General features: G+C 33.3%; 1 non-coding gene across 1 annotated transcript; it reads right to left on the bottom strand.

Annotated features, from left to right (window-relative positions):
• Positions 1–12070: 12070 nt before the first annotated feature.
• Positions 12071–12177, bottom strand: LOC114893473. The gene has a single exon (XR_003792900.1). It is a non-coding gene; the product is annotated as a U6 spliceosomal RNA (small nuclear RNA).
• Between the last annotated feature and the right edge of the window lie 9673 nt (positions 12178–21850).

Raw genomic sequence — 21850 nt, 5'->3', positions numbered from 1 at the left:
AAATTAATATATAGAAATCCTTTGCATTTGTATACACTAAAAACAAACTGTCAGAAAGAGACATTAAGAAAACAATCCCATGTATAGTCACACCAAGAAGAATAAAACATGTAGGAATACATCTAACTAAGTAGGTAAAAGACCTGTACTTGGAAAACTGATGAAGGAAATTGAAGACAACACAGAGAGATGAAAAGATATACCATGTTTATGGATTGGAAGAATATTGTTTTAAAATGACCACATTACCGAAGACAATCTATAGACTCAATGCAATCCCTATCAAAATAACAATGGAATTTTTCACAGAACTAGAACCCATAATTTTCAAATTTGTGTGGAAACACAAAATACCACAAACAGCAAAAAAAAAAAAAAAAACCTGAGAAAGATGAACAAATCTGGATGTATCATACTCCCTGATTTCAAATATACTACAGAACTACAGTCATCAAAACAGTATGGTACTGACACAAAAACAGAACATAGATCAGTGGAACAGAATAGAAACCCCAGAAATGAACCCACACTTACATGGTAAATTAATCTGTGACAAAGGAGGCAAGATTATTCAATGTGGAAAAGACAGCCTTTTCAATAAATGTGTTGGGAAAACTGGAGAGCCGCATGCAAAATAATCAAACTGGACTACTGTCTCACACCATGCACAAAATAAACTCAAAATGGATTAAAGACTTCAATCTAAGACCCAAAACCATAAAACTCTTAGAAGTAAACATAGGCAGTATGCTCTTTGACATCAGTCTTAGTAATAAATTTTTGGATATGTCTCCTTAGGCAACAGAAACAAAAGCAAAAATAAACAACTGGGACTACATCTAACTAAAAATCTTTTGCACAGCAAAGGAAACTAGCAACAAAATGAAAAGGTCACCTACTGAATGGGAGAACATATTTGTAAATGATATATCCGATAAGCGGTTAATATCCAAAATATACAAAGAACTCATACAACTCAAAATAAAAAAAAAAAATTTTTAAATGGCAGAGGATCTGAATAGACATTTTTTCCAAAGAAGATATGCAGATGGCTAACAGGCACATGAAAAGATGCTCAACATCATTAATTATCAGGAAAATGCAAATCAAAACCAAAATAAAATATCATCTCACACCTGTCAGAATGGCTATTATCAAAAAGACAACAAATAGCCAGTGTTGATGAGGATGTGAAGAAAAAGAAACTCTCATGCACTGTTGGTAGGAATGTAAATTGGTGCAGTCACTATGGAAAACAGTATGGAGATGCCTCAAAAATTAAGAATAGAACTACCATATGATCCAGCAATTTCACTCCTGGGTATACATCCAAGAAAACAAAAACCCCAATTTGAAAAGATATATAAACTCCTGTGTTTATTGCAACATTATTTACAATAGCTAAGATACAAAAGCAACCCAAGTATCCATCAATAGATGAATTGATAAAGCTGTGTTATATATACATACAATGGAATATTACTCAGCCATAAAAAGAATGAAATCTTGACATTAATGACAACATGGGTGGACCTAGAGGGTATTATGCTATGTGAAATAAGCAAGACAGAGAAAGACAAGTACTGTATGATTTCACTTATATGTGAAATCTAAGAAAGAAAACAAGTGAACAAACAAGTGTTACAGGTACAGAGAACAAACAGGTAGCTGCCAGAGGGGCAGGGGCTGGGGGAAAGAAAGAAGTAGATGAAAGGGATTGAGAGGTACAAACTTCCAATTTCAAAATAAATGAGTCACAGGTATGAAATGTACAGTGTGGATAATATAGTCAACAATTATGTAATATCTTTGTATGGTGACACATAGTAACTAGGCTTTTAGTTGTGATCATTTTGAAATGCATAAAAAATACTAAACATATGTCGTATAACAGGAATTAGCATAGTGTTGTAGGTCAATTATGCTTCAAAAACAAACTTACAAACAAACTCATAGAAAAAGAGATCAGATCTGTGGTTACCAGAGGCGTGGGGTTGAGGAGAGGGGAAATTGGGTAAAGGCAGTCAAAAGGTACAAACCCCCAGTTAAAACATAAGTAAGTGCTGGGGTGTGATATACAGCATGATAAATGTAATTAACACTGCTATATGCTATATATGAAAGTTGTCAAGAGAATAAATCCTAAGAGTTCTTATCACAAGAAAAAGATTTTTTTCTATTTTTAATTTTTGTATCTATATGAGATGATGGATGCTCATTAAACATAATGTGATAATCATTTCATGATGCATGTAAGTCAAATCATTATGCTGTACACTTTAAACCTATACAGTGATATATGTCAATTATATCTCAACACAACCGGAAGAAAATACATAATAAATAAATATATCTTCAAATAATTTTTCAAGTATTTAAGGAATCATTAAATTATGGTATTCTAATAAATTCCTTTATGACAGGTAAAGATACGTACTTTGTATTTCAAAATATAAACTCACTTTTTATTGTTATATTTGTGCTACTTAAGGCAGAAAATTTCAAAATTGCATCTAAATACAAAGAAAACCTATTGAAAAGCTAATAAATCCTAAGAAGGAGCTGCATTAGCATTACACAATGGGGCCTTGTTATCAATTCCATTTATTGTTAATTACACACTCACAAGTGGAGCAATGTTCTACTTGAAGCTTAATTTGAAGACAAAACAGCAAATTTCTAAGGCCTCTTTATTTTTTTTATATGTAGTTAGTTTCCCAATGCGAAATTTGAAAGACTGCACAGAATATTTTATTGTTGGAAACTAATTTCCTTAGGAATATATCCTTTTTGAAAGAACAATCTAGGAAGATAATTGGGGCAAAGAAGAATGTGTGTGGGATACACGTGAACACTTTCTCAAATACTAACCTTCTATAACCTCATTTTGAACTAGGAAGAAAGCATATTTTATTCTTGTTCTCCTAAGATTCACTAACTTAACCTGAGAGTAAGCTAAACTAGAGTTGAAAGAATCCTGCCTTCTCTAAAGCAGGCTGTTGCACCCAGGGGAGTTTTTATGCCCCTTGTGGTTGAAGACACTTTTAACCCACTGTGGAACCAGCTTGAGTTATTGAAGACGACTCTGGACCTTAGCTATTGTTAAGGTCTGTTCAGGTCTGTTCCTCAAAACGTCTAGTGCAATCTAAAGAACATGAAGCCTCGCTTCTTTTCTTTGATAGAGTATATTTCTACTACATAAAATATATCTCTGTGTACTGAGAGGAGGAGTTCCCCTATATGTACGTCTCACTAGTCTCTATACCTTGCTCCCAAAAGTCTTCTTTCTACATAGAAGAGGAGGAAGCAGTCAATTACCTTTCTTTTAATGATAACCTTTATCAACTTGCATTTTGGAAACTAATAAACAGTACACCTTTGGATATTAAAATACCTCTTATATCTGCCTGGAGATAAGATATGGCCTACTATATTCCTGGAGTGGAGCCACTTAGCCTGAAGGTAATACATACTATTTTTCATTTCTTTCTGATAAGAAGCAATCAATTCTCTTTGATTTATAGTTCTCATAAATAAGGTAATATATTTCATGATTAATTTTAGTTCTAAACCATTTGCATATTGAATAAGAGATTCAGAAATGACTCTGAGAAAATAACTATGTACCTTTATTTACATTTAATAATCAATATGATTTATGCAGTCAACACACTTTTTATCATGGCTCTCATTTTAAATGAGTCTCATGAAATATACTGACCATTTTATGCTACCTTTTTATATTTTAAATTTAAAGGCAATATAGAGCTTTGTTTCTGCCTATGCCCTACTTCAAGACCCTACTTCCTACTTCAGCCACTGTAGGGTCAACCAGATGAACAAAGACTTTAATTTTGCTTAAATGCAACCTTTGCAATTCATGATGCCTATAGGAAGTTACTGGGACTCATTCACAAACAACCCAAACTTCAGGACATTAATGCCCTTGGAACTATCCTTGGCCAATGAGGAAAGGGAGACAGTGCACAAAATTCTTCCCTCTTTGTCCCAGGGGATAGAAGATCAGAAGGTACTGCCATATCAATGCCAGCCACCTGTTTGGGCAGCTAACACAATAATGCATTATATTGGCTTTTCCTCCTTTCATAGTGCCCTTGTGCCCCAACCCCAAAACATTTCAAATTTGTGCTCCCTGAGATAACATTCCCAAATAAACCTTTGTCTCAGGCATGTGTCCTTTTGAGTCTTTTCCTAAGTTCACTTAGGATATTGCTTTTGAAATTCATTTATGTCACTGTGTGAATTTTATGTTGAATGTTGTATATACATACAGTGTTTATCATTAAGCAGTTGAAGGACATTTAGGCTGTTTTGATGAATATAAATAAAATGACTATAAACATTTGTATGCAGGCATTTGTGTAAACATATGTCTTAATTTCTTTTGCATCTAGTATACACTTTATTAGAATTCTAGCTGCTTTGCCTACTTGCCAGCACTTGTTCTTGTCAGGTCTTTCTTCATTTGTTTCTTTTTTTGGCCATTTGATTAAATGTGTTGTAGTATTTCACTGTGGTTTTAATTTGCATTTGCTTAATGACTAATGGTAGTGAGCATCTTTACATGTTCTTATTTTAAATCCATATCTCTTCTGTAGCAAATCATCTTTTCACATATTTTACCCATATTTACTGGGTTATTCTTTCCCATTTAGTAATTTTTTTAGATTTCTTTGTATATTCTCCTTATTGGTACTTTATTAAATGTGTTTTGCAAATGTTTTCTCTGAGACTATGGTTTGCCTTTTTTTTTAATGCTGTTGTGCAAAAAGCAGAAGGTTATATGTGCCCTATCTAAAAAATAATTGACTATCTCAATATCATACAGATTTTCTCCTATGCTTTCTTCTAGAAAGAAGTTTTAAATTTTACTTTTATATTTACATTATTGTCCTTGCACATGGATGTGTAATTGTTTCAACACCACTAAATCAATGAAGAAAATATTTATTTACTGAATTACATTTCCAACTTTTTCAAAACTATTTGCTCATATTCATGTGGGTTTACTTCTGTCATTTTATTCTGTTCCATTATTATGTGACTATTATTTTATCAATACCCTACTAAATGATTACTGTAGCTTTACAGAAAATCTTGAAATCTGGAAATGTGAGTCCCCTAATTTTGCTTTGATTTTTCAAAATTGTTTTGGTAAGTTTTTCGTCATCTGCTTTTCCATATAAGTTTAGAATCAGCTTATAGATTTCCTCAAAGATATAATCAGCTTACAGGATTTTCTTTGGGGTTGTGTTCAATCTATAGATCAATCTGAGAAGAACTTACATCTTGACAATTTTGAGTCTTCCAATCAATGAATGTGATATATCTTTCCATTTACTTAGGTCTTCTTTGATACTTATCAACAATATAGTATATTTTTTATTACACAAATTGTGCCCGTGTTCTCTGTTTTAAAAATATTTATCCCTATTTCATATTTTAGTGGTATTATAAGTGGTATTCTTTTTTAAATTTCAACATCTATTGCTTATTGCTACTATAAGACAACTGATTTTAGTGTGCTGACTTCATTTTCTGTAACCAATTAAATTCACTTATTTTAATAGGTTCTTTGGGATTCTCTACGTAGACAATCATGGCCTCTATGAATAAAGACTGTTTTCTTCTTTTCCAATCTATATGCCTTGTATCTCTTTTCTTCTTCTTATTGCACTGGTATGTATATTATAGGAGTATTATGAGTAGAAATTCTTGTTTTGGACCTAACCATAGAGGGAAACCACTTAGTTCTTAACAACAAGGTATGATGTTAGCTCTAGTTATTAATAGATACTCTTTATTCATGAGGTAAGGTTAGTCATAGTTTGTGAAGTAATTTTGTCATAAATTGATGTTGAATTTTGTAATGTTTTTCAGGTATTTATTGAATGTATAATTTTTTCTCTTTTAAAATTTTGGTTTGAATGAATTACTGTATCAGTCAAGGTTCTTCAGAGAAATAGAAGCTGTAGAAGATGTAGATATAGATAGAGATACAGGTAAAGATACAGATATAGATAGAGAGAAAGATTGATTTATAAATTTATTATTAAGAAATTGGTTCACTGACTCACATATATGGAGCTGAAAAAGTCCCACAGTCTTCTGTCTGCAAACTGGAGACCCAGGAAAGCCAGCCATGTAGTTCACTCTGAGTCTGAAAGCCTGAGGACCAGGGGAGCTAATGTTGTAATCCCCAGATACAAGGCAGAAGCAGACTGATATTCTAGCTCAGCGGTTCAAGTTAGAGAATACATTCTCCCTTCCTCTACCATTCTACCGTTCTATGCAGTCCCTCAATGGATTAGATGATGCCCAACCACAATGGGGAGGACAATCTGCTTTACTCAGTCTACTGATTCAAATGATAATCTCATCTGGAAACACTGTCATTCCCAGAATAAATCTCACTTGCTCATGATATATTATCCTGCTTATACATTTTAAATTTGGTTTACTAACATTTCTAAGGATTGCTATACCCATGTTGATGAGGGATATTGATCTGTAATTTTCTTTTCTTATAATATCATCTGTTTTTGGTATCACTGTAATACTTGCCTAAGCACAAGAATTGGAAGGTACAGCCTCTTCCATTTTCTGGAAGTATTTTTTCTTTTTTTTTAAGAATTGATATTTCTTCCACAATATTTTGTATAATTCATTAATAAAGACATATGAATCATTAGTTTTCCCTTTGGGAAAGTTTTAACTATGAATATAATTTCTTCGTAGACATAGGACTATTTGAGTTCTTCCTTTCTTCTTGAGTAAGTTTTGGTCATTTGTGTCTATTAACATTTTTTTCGGTCTGTCATCAAACTTATTGGCATAAACCACTAAGTTTTAGGATGGTTTGTTACACAAGAACAGCTAATTGATACAGTCATTCATTTATTCATTAATTAATAAATGTATCTTTCAATATAGACTTAAAATGCCAATAATATTTTTTAGATTCAGTCACATACTTTGAATATGATGATATAACTGAACTGTAGGGAATCAGAAACTAGTATAGAAGAAAATTATGCTATAATATTTAGAGCTTAGTGTGATAAGCATTATCTTATTCAGATTTATTAGGCATTCACTATGAAAGTAGAAAGAACTTTCTACTTTTATACTGAGTACTACTTACTATGTCATGCTATGTGGCACTTCCTATATGCTACTATGTAAGTAAGTAGCACTCTTCAAATCATAAGACATATTTAAATTTTTTTATACTATAAATATATGAAATTCATAGACCTCATCAACAGATCTAATTACTCTCTCTGGTTTATTCAACTCTAGCTACACTAATCTCTTTACCAGTTATATTTCATGCCTTCCATATTCCCACCTTTGGAGTCTTTGTAACCACAGATTCCTCTACTTAAAAAATCTCATTTAGACTAATCCTTAGATGTTACCTCCACAGAAAGGCCTTCCTTAGCCACCTGTTAAAATTACAATTCTCTCTCCTGTTCTGTGCACTTACCCTGTGTAATTTTCTCACAGCGTTATATGACAATATGCCATATACAGTTGACCCTTGAACAATATGGGTTTGAACTACATAGGTCCACTTACGTAAAGTTTTTTTTTAAATAAATACGTACTATAGTACTACACAGTCTGTGGCTGGTTGAATTCAGGGATGTTCAACCACACATAATGAGGGCCAAATATAATGTTATACCCAATTTTCAACTCAGTGGGGGTTGGTGTCCCTAAAACCTGCATTGTTCAAGGGTCAATTCTATTTGTTTATTTGCTGTCTTGTAACCTCCTTTTAGTTAAAAGCTCAATGAAAGCAGGGACTTTATTCTGCTTTGTTTTGCTTACTGCTTTATCTACAGTGGCTAGATCAGAACTTAGCACATCATAGGCATGCAATAAATATTATGGAACAAAGAAATGAAGGAATGCCCATTATATTAGGAGCTATAATTTTTTTTTTTTTTTTGCAGTATGCGGGCCTCTCACTGCTGTGGCCTCTCCCGTTGCAGAGCACAGGCTCCAGACATGCAGGCCCAGTGGCCATGGCCCATGGACCCAGCCGCTCCGCGGCATGCGGGATCCTCCCGGACCGGGGCATGAACCCGAGTCCCCTGCATCGGCAGGCGGGCTCTCAACCACTGCGCCACCAGGGAAGCCCAGAGCTATAATTTTTTATAACAAGTAGAATACTCATTTATAGTTGAAAAATCTGGCTTTGATTCTGTGGACTCCTACTACTAAATTTAAGCACATTACATAATTTTTCTGTTTTTATTTTATTAACCTCTTAATTTAAATGTTCAACTCTGCCATCATGTACATTAATTTCTTTTGCCTGAAATGTTTAAGTGTTCCAGTCCACTAATCACTCTCTTTCATTACTAATAAAATTCTTGTTCATTATGCTACATACTTCTTTATTTACTATACTAAATGGTCATTTGAAATTTATTTAATTTTTTTATATTTGTGTTTTCTCCAGAGTAGAGTGACCAAATTGAGGGGAATCAGCCCTATTTTTTAATTAGATTAAGTCAGTGGCTCAACTTCTTTATCCTCAGACCATCATTGATGAAGATATGTCAGACATCTTATTGGGATCTGACATTTTGTGGTTGTGGATTGAAGGTTCTCCCTTTTATTTACTGGGTAAGAGCACATAGATGCTTGAAAAACTTTCAGTTGGCTCTTTACCACAGTTCCATGTAATTTATCTAACATACAAAGGCCAAAAGTCAACTATTTTGTCTTTAGTCTACCTAAAATTGCCACACTGACTAGAACTTCCAGGCATTCCCCTTGGATTTTCCTTCAACTGTCAAAATTTGACCGACCCAGACCAGCTATCTTCACATATAACCCATTCTTTACCACTTTCCAAGTGTCATGGTCCCTTACATCTCCTTGTGAATCATAAGATTTCCTCATCTTCCTCTTTTGTCTCAGAAATTTTCAAACCTCTAACACTAACAATTATGTTGCTTTCTTTTCTCTAGGGTATGGAAAGGGATAGGAGAACTTCAGGCCTCAAAGATGGATCGGGAAAGGAGATCCACCACAGTGATGTGGATGTAGGAACATCCTTGTCTTCTTTCTTGATACTGGGTAAAACAAACAAATAAAACTTAAAAACTAATATTTTTTGTCATTAAGTTACAAATGTCAACATTCACAAAATATTTATAGTCTCATTTGGTGGAAGAGTATTATTTCCCTGTCCTTAAATTTCATTTAAAAGTCTTTTTATTTGCCCCTTTCCAATGTTGACAGGGAAAGTAGATGAAACTTGAAGACAAGAACTATATACTTTATTTGATAACTATAACTTTGTCAGATAATGTGTCCTATGTAGAATAAATTCTTGTTATTGTTGAAGAAATAATTAAAAGAATGAAGTTTATTTCTAAAGCTAGCTATTTGTTTTTTATTTAGATAGGTTTAATATTGTTCCTTTTTATAATTCTAGTTTCAGTTTTTTTCCCTATTTTATTCAAACTTCATAAAATCCATTCATAGCCTCCCTCCATCTTACTCCCATCTCCACAGTGAAAAAATAGAACTTTTAAACTTTATATTTCAATATACACTTAATCTTATTTAACAGTGTCTTTTAAAAGGCTGTCATTTCTCTTATTTCTGATAGACTTTTCTTGTGAATTCATCTGTGTAATGTGTCACACTTTAGAAACCACTTTACACATTCTAACTGGATCTAACACAGCAGCCTTGAGGAAGACAGAATAGTACTATCCTCCTCATCTTACCGTTGCTGAATAAGAGAAATTAAAAAAAAAAGAAAAAAAAATATATCTTAGTTCACAGACTGGGGTGGGAGAGAGAAGTAAGATCTTCTGCCCTATTTTTCAGTGCTATCTCTATTATATCAAGAAGCCACTCAGGAATAATACAGCAAGCTTTTCCAGTACTGCATGGTCAGCAATTATGTAAAAGAAGCCACTCACTTAAGACTACACACTCTAGGGTTTTGTATGAAATTTATATGAAATTCTAGGAAAGGCAAAACCATGGTTTGCTTTCTGGCAGATCAATGATTGTACAGAAGCAAGGGTGGGGGCAGGGATTGACTGCTAAGGAACACAAGGGGGCTTTTGTGGTGATGGGAGTGTTCTAAACCTTGACTGTGGTGGTAGTTAAATGACTGTTGCCCCTGGTCTATCGAACTGCACACTTAAAATGAAGGACACTCTTACTTCTGTATTAGTAACATAAATATATAATTTGTTTTTCAAAATTTATTGCCCAGCATGCTTAATCAATTGACGTCTTTTATGTTTTGCCTTTAAATGCCTTGGTAACTGGTTTAGGTTGAGCACGTTGTTAAAAATGCAAAGCCATTTGTTTTTCTCCCATCTGACCTGATACACTAATCAGTAGGGCACTGTTGTGTTATTTAGAACAAGGAATGAGGTCAAATTTCTCCCTAGTGAAGAATAAATAGCAAATGTACTTCAAAAAGTACTTGGCATTTAATGCCTAATCCTTAAGATTACTTAATGTTTAAAAAAAATGGCCAAGACATGGTACTTTATTACAAAACAATTTGACCAACATTTTTTGGTTAACAATTTTTATGTATAATGAGCCACATGCATTTTAAAATACAAAAGCATGAGCTCATTGGATAGTGGGTTGAAACAATATAAGTAAAAAAGATTTTAAAAGAAGATAAAGTATACAGAAGCTTAGGTTCTTTCTCTTGTTACTTCTCTTAGTCTTGTAAATAGCTTGAAACAATGATTTTTCCCTCACCCATTAATATTTTTTCTGTGATACTAGTGCTGGTACTTCATAAAAATATTATGTAAAAATATAAATATATAAAAGAAAAAAAGTAACATAATGAAACTACATGGATCCAATATCCAGGATTAACACAATCAGTTTTTCTCTAAGTCTATACCTGATCTCCATCCCACACACCACCCTAGATATTTTTTCAGTCAAATCCTAGATATCACTTATTGCATCCATAGATCCTTTAGTATGTATGTATTTAAGATACTTTAAAACTCATTATTCCTATGTTTTTATTATTCCTAAGGTAATTAATTATAATTCTTTTAATGTTATGAAATACACAGTATTCAAATTTCCTCCAATACCTTATAGTATTTTAAATTTACAGTCACTTTATTTGTATCAGAAAACAAAGTGCATACTGCATTTTATTGGTATAGTTTAAATTGCTTTTAATTTATAAGCTTCCCATCTTTTTTTCTTATAATTTATTCAATAAAGAAAGAAAGGGTATTGATTATATAATAATTTTGCACCTTTTAGATTTTGCTTATTGTATTTTTTGTATCACTTAAGATGGTCTGCATACTACTTTATTTCCTATAAAATAAACTTACATTTTAGAAAGCTGATAAATTTTGTTCTGTTTTTTGATAATACTAAATAGGAGTTGTGAGCTTCCTACTGTAACACATCAAGAGGTACATTATGTCTAGTTTTCATTCTTATTGTTTTTATTAAGACTGATCTAACCAGCTAGATTTTCCTTTTTTCTTTACTATCAATATGAACTCAGAATGATACTAATATATATATATATATATATATTTTTTTTTAGATGTTGGGGGTAGGAGTTTATTAATTAATTAATTTTTGCTGTGTTGAGTCTTCGTTTCTGTGTGAAGGCTTTCTCTAGTTGTGGCAAGCGGGGGCCACTCTTCATCATGGTGCGCGGGCCTCTCACTGTCGCGGCCTCTCTTGTTGCGGAGCACAGGCTCCAGATGCGCAGGCTCAGTAATTGTGGCTCACGGGCCTAGTTGCTCCGCGGCATGTGGGATCCTCCCAGATCAGGGCTCAAACCCGTGTCCCCTGCATTAGCAGGCAGATTCTCAACCACTGCACCATCAGGGAAGCCCACTAATATTTTTACTAAAATTAAAATTACTGAGAAAATTTAAAATTTCCTTGTCTTTTTATTTATCATATTATTTTAATTTTTTCATTTCTATTTTCATGTCTATTTATTTATTTCTATTGTGGTAGAATATACATAACATTTTAATCATTTTTAAGTGTACAGAAAAATATAGAATATTTCATTAATTTTTCATATCATCCTTGCACAGGATCCAAGTTAACCTTCTCTATATCATTCCAATTTTAGTATGTGTGTTGCTGAAATGACACTTTGCATTTCTTCTTATCTTTAGAGTAAAAGATATTAAGGATATATCTGAATATCTGGCTTGGTTTATATCACAAATATATTGCATCTTAAAATTCTATTAATGAATAGATCTTACATCATTTAAACCTTTTTCATTGAAAATAGGTTTCACTGTTTTGTCATTTGTCTATTTGTTGATTATAATGTTTATCAGCCATGTATATTTTTTGGACAAGTTACATAACTAATATTAATTTTATCCTTTATTGATTCTATTTCATTAGTCACATTTAGGACTTTTCCCTTCTTTCAAGTTTATAGGTGCATTCACAAATATTTTTTTCTAATACTTGCAGTGTGAAGTTATCTTCTTGTCTTTTCTTCATATAGCTATGACATTATTCCAACACTATTAATAATACATAATATTTTTTGCTCACTGATTTCTGATGCTATATTTATAATATATGAAGTTTTTCTTTGCAAATATATCTATTTTCAGATTTTCTATTCTGGTCCACTCATATTCTGATATCTTACTCTCTTAATTATAGAGGACTCAAATACATTTCATATGGGGTGGGGGTTAGAACACCCTTTTCATGGTTTACTGGTTTCTCTATTCTTTCTTGTCTGTCCTTTCACATAAATGTTATAATTAACTTTTGTAGCTCAAGAAAATAAAAAGATGGTGTTTTTATTGCAATCATATTAACTTTACAAATCAAATATTTTTACTGATATTCACATACACGATTGGTTTTGTAGGTTCCTTTAGAGCAGTTTTTATCAGATTTTGCAACATTATACTCACCTTATGACAAGAATTTGGAAGTTGTCTCCCCCTTTGTTTATGCTTTAAAATAGTTTAAGTAGTATTGGGATTATCTTTAAGTTGTTTAAAGCAATTCATTTGTGAAAGTATTTTGAGCTTAGGTCAATTTTTATCATAATATGTCTTGATTTTGGCTGCTTGTGAAAACTTTCTCTGAGACATGATATTCCCTTGCAAAATGAAGATATAATTCTTAACTTATTTCAGAAAATTTTAGTAACTTACATTTTTTAATATTTATTTTTTGTCCTTGCTTTTTTTTCATATGTATATATGTATATACAGATAGATACATAGGTAGGTAGGTAGGTAGGTAGGTAGATAGATAGATATACGTATACATATGAACTACTTTCTCTACTTTTTCTATCACTTTCTTCCTCACCCAGAACTACTGGAGATGAAAGGCCTAAAAATTATGACATTGTTGAAAAAAATTAAAGAAGACATAAAGAAATGAAAAGATAGCCTATGCTCATCAACTGGAAGAAATAACACTGTTAAAATGCCCATATTACTTAAAGCAATCTACAGATTCAATGCAATCCTTGTAAAAATCACAATGATATTTTTCACAGAAATAGAACAAAAAATAATTCTAAAATTTGTATGGAACCACAAAAGACCCCAGATACCCAAGGCAATTCTGATAAAAAAATAACAAAGCTGGAGGTATCACACTCCCTGATTCAAATTACAGTACAAAGCTATAGTAATCAAAACAGCATGGCAGCAGCAGCAAAAGACTGACAGATCAATGGAACAGACTTTAGAGACCATAAATAAACCCACACATATATAAACAACTAATTTAACACAGAGAAGCCAAGAACATACAATGGAGAAAGGAAAGTCTGTTCAATAAATGGTATTGGGAAAACTCAACAGCCACATGGGAAAGAATGAAACTAGACCACTATCTTACACCATACACAAAAATTAACTCAAAATGGATTAAAGACTTGAATGTAAGACATAAAACTTCTAGAAGAAAACATAAGCAGTACATTGTTTGACATCAGTCTTAGCAATATCTTTTTGGTTCTGTTTCCTCAGGCAAGGGAAATAAAAGGAAAAATAAACAAATGGGACTACATCAAACTAAAAAGTTTCTGTACATCAAAGAAAATTATAAACAAATGAAAAGGCAGAACCAGGAGGGGAGGAGGGTGGTAGTGGGAGGAATAGGTAACAGGGGTTAACTGTATATTGAGGGATAGAGACTAGATTTTTGGTGATGAGTATGCTGTAGAGTGTATATACAGAAGTTGAATTATAATGTTGTATATATGAACCTTATATAATATCATAAACCAATGTACCTCAATAAAACAATTAATTAATTAAAAAAATAAAGAAGCATCAAATGGATCTCATGGATGTGATTGAAAGCAGATCAAACATAGGATAGGGTATATATTGAATTCAGAAATACACCATTAGAAAAGATATGCAAATTAAAACAAAGAGAGAACAAAGAAGACAAGCACAGCAAAACAAAACATAAAGGATACATGGAAATTGGTCAAAAAAGAGTCCCAGAAGGAGAAGACAGAGAGTTAAGATAGAAACAAAACTTGAACAACTAATGGCTGATAATTTCCCATATTAGTTGGAAGATATTGCCAGCTAATCCAAGTGGGATAAATACAAGGAAAAACATACCTAGATGTAATATAATCAAATTGTTGAAAATCAAAGATGAAGTGATAATATTAAAAGCAGCTGGGAAAAAAGCTATCTGACATTTACTGGGAAAAATATATATAATTGGTAGTTAAGCTGTTAGTAGAAAATGGAAGTTAGGCAAAGATAGAAAGATATCTAAACTAAATCCAGTTAGTATGGGAGCCTGGCAAATATATTTTGCTGGATAGCTTTCCTCTTGTCCTCTCCCCCATATGGAGTAACTCAAGGAAAGTTCAGGAACCACATGGGAGAACAAAAAGATAAATTATTTGTACTGTGGGAAATAAGAATATTGACAGGTGAAATAGTTGCCTTAGGGACATATTCAGTGTTAGATTTTGGTGATACATCTCAGTGGAGATTTGAAGTAAGAAGGTGGATATGTGAGTTTAGATTACAGAGGAAATTCTTAGAATTCACACACAATATAATATCTTCTAAGAACAGGATGTAATAAAATATCTCAGATTGAGATAATTGCAAGATTGAAATTAAGAATAGTTTTAAAACTTATAAAAATATTTTTTGCCTGATATTCATACACTAAATTTTATATTCTAAGTTGTGATAAATATTCTAGAATCCAGGACCATGGATTCCATGATTAAATTATAGCATCAAAAAACTGCATACACTGACACTGTCATATTCCCCAAGATTATTCCTATCCTGCCCATGATTAATTTTACTGAACTGTATAAATTTGAGAAAGCAAATCTAACCTAATTAAGTTGTTATTAAAAAAATCATGTATATCATGTATAGTTTTATTGATAATATTATTTTCTAGATCACCCACTATTCTATTTCATCAGCTCTCTTAGGATAAATTTCTCTTGTGATCAAAGTGCAAATTTCTGTGTTCTCCTTTAGTAATTTGTTGCCTTAAATTTTACAAACTCTGAATCAAGTGACAATGTTTTCTCATTAGGTTTAGAAGTAAATATGTTGCCTATCTCTTGCAGGCAGACTGGACTTCTCAGCAGGTATTCTGTGCATTAAATTCATACTCAATTTGAATTTCTCTTTTTGCTGCCTCTATTGGGTTGATTTGTGTCCCCCCAAAAGATATATTAAATTAGCCTTAAACTTCAGGACCTCAGAATGTGACCTTATTTGGAAATAGGGTCTTTGAAGATGTAATTAGTTAAGATAAAGTAGAGTGTGCCCTTAATCCAATACGATTGGTGTCCTTATAAAAAGAGGGAAAACATGGTGTAGACACAGACACGTAGGGAGTATGCCATTTATGGTAGAGGCAGAGATTAGAGTGATGCAGCTCCAAGCCAAGGAATGACAAGCATTGGCAGTCATCACCAGAAACTAGGAAGGGGCAAGGAAGGATTTTACTTCAAAGGAGCATGGGCCTGCTGACACCTTGATTTCAGACTTGGTCTCCAGAACTGTGAGATCATCGATTTCTGTTGTTTTAGGTCATCCAGCTTGCAGTACTTTTTTATTGTAGCCCTAGGAAAATAATACACTGCCTTTATACTCAATTCCTTCACTTATTTTTATGTTTTGTGTTCATTCATTGTACAATATATATTTTAATAGAATTCCCCTTTTAATGAAATGAGGCAGAACTCTTTTGTCTTTCCATTCACCATCCATCCTATACTATAAAAACTTAAGATGTGAGTCATACTTCCAAGTAGCTTCCTATCTTATGGATGTTTTAAGACTTAATGCCCATGAACATTAATGAAAAACATAAAATAATAGAAACCTAAATTATAAATCACTTGGAGCAAACAACACCACTATAAGAATTTAGAGCTAGGATTAATATGTGTAGGCCAAAGTAAACAATAAATATTAAAAGTGTCAATAAGTCAGGATTTAAGCTGAAGCTTAAGGAGTGGTTAGGAAGGATTTCAGCTGGTAAGAGGAGAGGATGTTATTTCAGGAAGGAAGCAACTTGAGCAAGGTTAGGGTGATAGGCAAGTGCATGGTGTAAATAAATGATGATGCCGACTCTAGAGAAAGCTCCACAGTTGGGAATAGAAAACAATCTTGTCTAAGTGGGAGATAGAAAACTTGCAGGGACTATGAAGAAGGAAAAACACGAAGAGAGAAGTTTAAATCTATTTAGGAAGGCAACTGGGAGCTGTTGTAGATTTTTTGAACACTAGTAGAATAAAAGGACCTAAGGGATATTAATCCAGAGATAGTGTGCAAGATAAATTTGAGTCATGGAAAGAAAAAAGAGTCACGTAAGAGTCAAGAGAACAGAGCCTGAGAGTTATTTTAAAAAACTGGTTAAAGAATACAGACCTCTGGTATTCAGTGACTAAATAAATGCTACTGACTTGGGAAGATCAGTTAAATTTTCTGAGTTTTTCTTGAAATTCTAATTTCTCTATTACTACTTAATTTCTCTCTTTCATTGTGACTGGATTTGAGCCATTGGCATCTATTTCAGGGATCTTTTCATTGATAATAAAAGATTTTTGCCTAACCTTGGAAGACCTCGTATAAACTTTTATTTTTAAAAGCACTTAACATCCATGGTGTATATTTATAATGCTCACTACTAAGGCTCAGTTTTGAAAGAAGGCCAAGTTTGAAATTTTCAGCTATGTTATCTTAATTTCCAAGCTGTGTTAATTTTGCTGACTGTAGAATATTCCTTTCCACCTCATTATTGTCTCTTTTCTTGAGACTACTCTAGCTAGCATGTGTGTCTGAAATAGGTGAACTCTACTTTCTTGATACTTTTTCCTTTGCATTTTACCTTCCTCATTCAATCTTTCTCTTTTAGAAAATGTAGCCTCTTTTATACACAGATTTCAAGGGGACTTCTCATGGCATAATTGATTTTGAGGACTCTTTGGCCTGATAATTCTGTTTGGATTGAAATTTATGCAAGTAATTCAAGACATCACTCAAATTGCAATATCATCAGTATTATATGGCTTTTTTTTTTTTTGAGCAGCAACACTGAAAATCCATTAGGTTCATTTTAAGAAAAAAAATGGGTTTTTGTAGACATTTTCATTTTTTGAATATAAAACATTTCTCTTTCATAAAATATATGTTTCTAATGAACAGTCCTTTGAGCTATTTATGCAAATTTACTCCAAGGAAAAGAAGCAGGCAGAGTCGAAATTGAAAGATGCTGAATATCCTATGTTCATTTGAGGGTCACTCAAGTATGCAGAAGGAAAAAGATTGACCAGGATTCAGAAAAATGGGATGATTGAAGATTGAAAAAAACATATTCTGCAACTAAAAACATTTCGGAGATGGTTTGTTTTAAGATATAAAGTTCTGATAAGTCTTTGAATCAGAGCCAACTGGGCATCTGTTCCTTTCAAAAATCTCCATTTGCTGCTGAAAAACCAGGCTAAATAGTTACATGACAACCTGTATTACATTTTGAAACTTAAATTCTTGGGTTAGTAATTTTGCACTAGTCATGTATTATCCTTGTTAGAAATAGTATAAATACTTTGATGGTACTATTTTTTAAAAAAGTACATCCTGTAACTAACTTTTAGCTGTATCAGTTGTATGAATATGAACTGTAATTAATATAACAATATAAACAAACATAAATTGTGTATTTTTAAAATTATATATTTTTTACTTACCACCTCTGTAATAAGAAACAAAATTTCATTCTCTAGCAGGAGTCTTGCTTTATTATTTTGTCATGAAAAGTGTATGTAAAAAACCCACTCATATGATAAATATCTATTGTTTTTATATTTGCTAACATCATCTATTTTACATTATAAATTATATGATGTTATAATTTGAAAATATGGCTATTTTCTTTAGAGGATATAAACTCTTGAGAGCAGAAGTTATAAAACCTTTAATAGGCAGTAGGATCTAACACAATTTTACTTAGTGATCTGTACATGGTAAGCACTTAAAACATTTATTGATAATATTATTGAATGCATGAATTATTAATGTTGCTTACCAATCCTTTTTTATTCTTGTGTTTGTTTCAACAGAGGGACATTCATCTCTAGATGTTTAATTTCAATGAGTATGTCTTTATCCCTGGACTTTAAAAAATTAAACCCAATTTAAAATTCTTCTACATTAGAATAAATGGATTATTTCATATAAATATTCTTAAATATGTTTTCCTAGGTTTTCCATTCCAGAGTGCATTCCAAAATTCTTGTGAAGAGCTGTGATTGCTTTATAATCACTTTACTCATTCAGTTTTTGATCAGCAATATTTGCATTTTTCTTTTAAAGAAAATAAACAATTTCAATAGCCTTGTGATTCCAAATCATTGTGAAAGAGATTTTTGAAGGCTGATATATCCTTATGATAACCTGATGGTATTTGGGTTTTTTTTCTGGTCATGCTGTGTGGCTTTTGGGATCTTAGTTGTCCAACCAGGGATTGAACCTGGACCCTTGGCAGTGAAAGCATGGAGTCTTAACCACTGGACTGTCAGGGTATTCCCACCTGATGGTATTTTGGATGACTCTATCTTGATTTACAACTTATGAACATTAAGGGCATGTATAAGGTGGAAAAGGACTTTTACTCGATTTCTTGTCATAGTGATCACTGAGTACTATTTAGCAAATTCATATACCAGTATTTATGCAAAATACCAATTTAAAATAGTAGCTCTTAATGGGGGGTGGAGGGCACACATCACCATAACCTGAGGGACTTTTTGAAAATATAATGAACTCCACTAGAAGACATTCTTATAAAGACCAGAACTGGAAATTTTACCCACGGGATTACTATGCAAAGCCCTGTTATAATTACTGGATTGTAGGCATATGATGCTCATACTAGAAAGACAAATTTTTATTCCAGCTAAGTTGGACACTTACGTAGGTTCATATAATATCATTCCCTTGTTTGTGGTTTGATACTATAGAAGTCAGGCCAATAAGCTAAATAATCAATATATCTTGACGATGCTGATAGTATTATTTTTCCAGGCTGGGTGTGGTTTTATTAATGACAAGCAAAAAAAAGCCAAAATTCGTAAATATTAGGAAGATTTTATACATATGTAAAAATATACATATGTATTTTATAAATATACATATGTATTTGTACATACATACAAATTCAGTTTACATATCTTTAAACTGAATTCTAGACAATTAACTAATACTCTGAAAGGCTGCCAAAGCCATAACCACTTCCAAGTAGGTAAGTCCTTACAAAAACAGTTATCATGCTTAGTGAAGACTGTATGAGGCTTTGTACAGCAAATTGCAACTAGCTTTGCACAGCTCAACCACTAGGCTTTTAGACTTGATTCCAAGGCTGCCATCCTTAGGCTAGACACAAAATCCAGCATCCCATATAGGGGTTAATGTGAAGTCTCAACAGTAACATATACTACTAGACAGTGACTAGCCAATGTAGATGTCACCAATGACATCTCCCCTATTATGGCTCAAACCTGAGACAGACAGAACAGGGACAGAGGCAGGGATAATGGTACAGATATCAAGAGATATAAACAAACAGGAACTAAAAATAATGAAGGGACAGATTCCAGTATTTGCAATTCCAGTGTGCAAAATGCACAAACCACTCCTACGTTGCTATATACTATCTCCTAATTTAGAACTTCTCTACCTTTTCCACCATGAGACTCCATGCATATACTCATATCACAGGGAAAAAAGAAATATAATTCTTTGGCATGTGTTAGATTATAAAAAATGATAGTACATAAAATAAGTTGTATGACTCCAGTTAGGAAAATGATAATTTTTGCCACATATAAATACCCATGAGAAAGATGATGCCTCCTGCTGAATAGGACCTTAATATTCCCCTCAGCTTCACTAAATTTTTTTTGTTTGTTTTTTTTTTGCGGTACACAGGCCTCTCACTGTTGTGGCCTCTCCCATTGCGGAGCACAGGCTCCAGACGCCCATGCTCAGCGGCCATGGCTCATGGGCCCAGCCACTCCGTGGCATATGGGATCCTCCCAGCCTGGGGCACAAACCCGTGTCCCCTGCATCAGCAGGCGGACTCTCAACCACTGCGCCACCAGGGAAGCCCTTCACTAAATTTTATACAGGTTTCTTCATGACTTTAGGCTCCTGACCTCCCTTTTCCTAGAATATTTACTTTAGAAATCTTGTAATTGTAAATTCTTTCTTTAACTCTTTGAGATGTAAATCTTTTGAAAGTTTCTTGCCAGGTTTACAACCCAGGAAAGTCTTTTTCAAGTATCATGAAGTATCCTTTTGAAATGTAATCATCAAGGAAGATAGGGGCCCTGCTTCCAAGTTTCTGTGGGAGAGTAAAAGTCTAACCTTGGGTTAACCTTGCTGCAAGTTCTGAAACTACCTCCTGTCATGAAGATAGGAGGAAATTTACTTTTCCTCTGCGTAAGACCAATTAGCAAACACAGGTGACCTATGATTCCTCCCATCCCAGCTCTTAAAAATTTACCAGTCCTCTTGTTTTTTGTTTTTTGTTTTTTTCACCAAAGTTTAGTTCAGACTATGTTCTAGACTCTTTCCTTATTGCGATAGTCTTGAATAAAGTCTTCATTGCCTGTTTAACTTTATCAGGTACAATTTTTGCTTTTTATAATGCTGTGTACAGTAGAAATCATAAAATGAAAGATGTCAAAACTACATTAAAGTCATAGATTATTAGTAGAAAATAGGGAGAAGAAAGATGATATGACCAGGAAAGTTCAAATCATAAGGAAAGTTGATTGGGGAGGGAGAAAGTAGTCTTGAGGCAGGAGATAGATGCACCCCAGGAGGAACAGTTTCTCACCTGTGGACAGAAACTCTATAATAGCAGAAACTCCATAAAAGCAGGATGATGGAGGAGGCTGGGCCCTGCCCAGACAAGAGATAAAAGACCACATATTCCTCATTCTCGAAGTCAAGGAGACCTCCCCAACTACACATGTGCAGAAAGGTTCCTTGGAGGTCAAAAAGGAAGGGGTCACCAGCTCATAGTAAGTGATGTCAACTACCCATAGGCCTCTTCACTAGAATCCATCTTGGCTAAGAGATGCACAGGCACACAGGGGAGGACCCTGAGATATACCAGGACTCAGAATCAGGCAAAGCAAGATGATTGGTCAAACCCAGAAGAAATGTCCCATAAAAGTGATTCAAACTGCCATGACAGCGCGACTCTCTCTCTGAGCCCACCCTTGTGTCTATCCACACATACTCTACCCTTACTG

The sequence above is a fragment of the Monodon monoceros genome, unplaced genomic scaffold (assembly GCF_005190385.1).
Source record: "Monodon monoceros isolate NGI ecotype Baffin Bay Population unplaced genomic scaffold, NGI_Narwhal_1 Super_Scaffold_12, whole genome shotgun sequence".
NCBI classification, from domain to species: Eukaryota; Metazoa; Chordata; class Mammalia; order Artiodactyla; family Monodontidae; genus Monodon; species Monodon monoceros.
Note: the sequence above shows the minus strand (reverse complement) of the source record. Positions and strands in the feature narration are given on the sequence as shown.